The sequence below is a fragment of the Scylla paramamosain genome, chromosome 1 (genome assembly GCF_035594125.1).
Source record: "Scylla paramamosain isolate STU-SP2022 chromosome 1, ASM3559412v1, whole genome shotgun sequence".
NCBI lineage: Eukaryota > Metazoa > Arthropoda > Malacostraca > Decapoda > Portunidae > Scylla > Scylla paramamosain.
Window position 1 is genome coordinate 32,582,693 of NC_087151.1, and position 2,500 is coordinate 32,585,192.

The window sequence follows — 2,500 nt, forward strand, 5'->3', positions numbered from 1 at the left end:
TTTGTTTCAATGTTTTTTTTTTTTTCTCTCTCTCTCTCTCTCTCTCTCTCTCTCTCTCTCTCTCTCTCTCTCTCTCGTAGTGTGTTATCTTTTACAAGTTATAATTGTTTGAGAGAAATTAAAGTCCCAAGCATGATGTACAGTACAATGCAGGTTTTCGTAATTAAAATGAGAAGGGATTCGTGTATTGTCTAAGATTTTAAAATTTTTCAAGCATGTTACGTATAAAATATAGTAATCAAAGACAAGAAGTGAAATATCAATCTATCACAAATTTAATTCACATTCCATTAAACCATTGTATACTTCTTTACAGTTCTCCACAGGGCAGTCAATACAAGACACGTAAAAAAATAATAATCATAAACCAAAATGAAATAATACAACAAAATAACGTACAAATGCACTCACGCCTATCACAGAAGTATATAATTCTTTCCACTTTCCAGAAGGAGAGTCTTGGCTATGGCGGTAATAGATTGAGAGTGGCAGGGGACGCGGCCGCCACCCTGCTGCGGCGGAATCCGTGTTACCTGGGTGGAGGAGGCAGGTGGAGAGGGGAACTCGGGATGGGGGTGGGGAACTGCTATCAGAGGAGGAAAACTGGTCTGCGTGGAGAGAGAGAGAGAGAGAGAGAGAGAGAGAGAGAGAGAGAGAGAGAGAGAGAGAGAGAGAGAGAGAGAGAGAAAAGAGGAGTTGGTCTAGTATGTGGTGTATGTTTCCTCCCCCAGACCATCCTCTCTCTCTCTCTCTCTCTCTCTCTCTCTCTCTCTCTCTCTCTCTCTCTCTCTCTCTCTCTTTCAAACCCCATCGTGGTCTGTTCAGCAGTAAACATTTATCGGCTCTCAGGCAAACATCTAAATCGAGGCAGTTTGCTGCGGACTGAGGTTAGGTGTTTGGCTACTGTTAACAGCGTGTCGCGGCGGTGAATATGCAAGCGGCTGGAGTACCAATCTATACCTTTTACTTCTCGATAGATCTCACGTAATTGAGAGTCGCCATGTTTTAAGAGCTGCATGGGCTGTTCGCTCACGTCTGCGTGGAACCGCTGATAATATGTATAAGGGACGCGGGTGACACTGCTGGCGAGAGAGAGAGAGAGAGAGAGAGAGAGAGAGAGAGAGAGAGAGAGAGAGAGAGAGAGAGAGAGAGAGAGAGAGAGAGAGAGAGAGAGAGAGAGAGAGAGAGAGAGAGAGAAAATGAAATACACACACACACACACACATTCTTTCAAGGCAGCGACGCACCACATCCTGCCATCACATGCCGGCTGCCGTGGCAGGAGCAGCAGCAGCAGCAGCCGCGAGAAGCCACCGCCGCCGCCTGTGTCGTGCCGATCGTGCGAGGCCCCGTGGTGGCTGAGCGTATATGCAAAACAGGCAGCGCGGCGCCGGGGAGTTGAGCCGTCAGTGGTGAAGCCGATATTGTGGTCCATAATACTGAACAGAGGAGGGAGGGCGAGCAGCGGAGATAATAGTGAGGTATGGGCAGGGAAGAAAAAGAAAATGAAGAAAGATCGTTTTTTAATAGATGATTGCCTCGGGTCGGCTTTGTACGAGGTGAAAGGTTCCCACACCGTTCCGCTGCCCATCCGTCCCTCCGTCCCGGCCATACACACGTCCATTAGGCTCAAGGTCTGTTTTCGTGGTGATGGAATGAATCCTAAATATAAACTATCTTGTTGACTTACCAGAGGGTTTGGAGCAGCACGGCCACGGGTATTTCAGAATGGCCAGGCACGCACACCAGCAAGGCCAACACGCGTGGACAGGGTTCAACAAGGACGGTTACGGTTCAGAACAGCTCGGCGCAGCGCGCACACCACTTGCACCCCAGACCACATTCCTCCCACATTGGAAATGCATAGAATAATTTGTTTTATTGTCAGCAAAGCTGGGAAGTAATGAATTTACTCTGCCCTTCCCGTTCTCTATTTCCACTTTTCAGAAGTTTCTAAGTAGTTGATAGTAAATCCACCACGGGAGAAAAAATATCAGAAAATTCTTACATTAATAAACTAAATGAGAAGTAGGATATCAGATAAAACATTTTTTTTCATTTACTCATATCCCGGTGACTGATCATCCTGAAATCACAGCAAGGCGATGAGTGGCTTGGCAACGCAGGGGCTCAAAGTGCGCTGCTCTGGTCTATTGGTGTTACTTTTTTATGACTTTTTTTGGTGTTCACGAATGGCTGAGAGACGGCAGAGGTAGTTAAATACATATATTTACATGAAAAGAGGTTGTATTTACTTCGAAGCCATGGATTTTTCATATTTTTGGAGACCCAATTGGATTTATTTTCAGAGAAATGCTTGTGAGCTCAAAAAGGCAGAGCGCTTGGTGAACGATTCCTCCGCCCCGCACCGCTCCAGCAGAAATGGAAAGGAAGTGGATAGATCGCTTATATTCGAAACGTCACATACCCCGCCTCCATGGCGAGCCTGGTGGTGCCTTTAATTTACTGAGCCACACACGACTTTAAATTCAGACGAAAA

General features: G+C 46.2%; 1 long non-coding RNA gene across 2 annotated transcripts in view; it reads right to left on the reverse strand.

The window, feature by feature from the left end:
• LOC135104225 (uncharacterized) overlaps positions 1–2,500 on the reverse strand; it is a 66,196-nt gene that overhangs the window by 12,853 nt on the left and 50,843 nt on the right. The window lies entirely within an intron of this gene.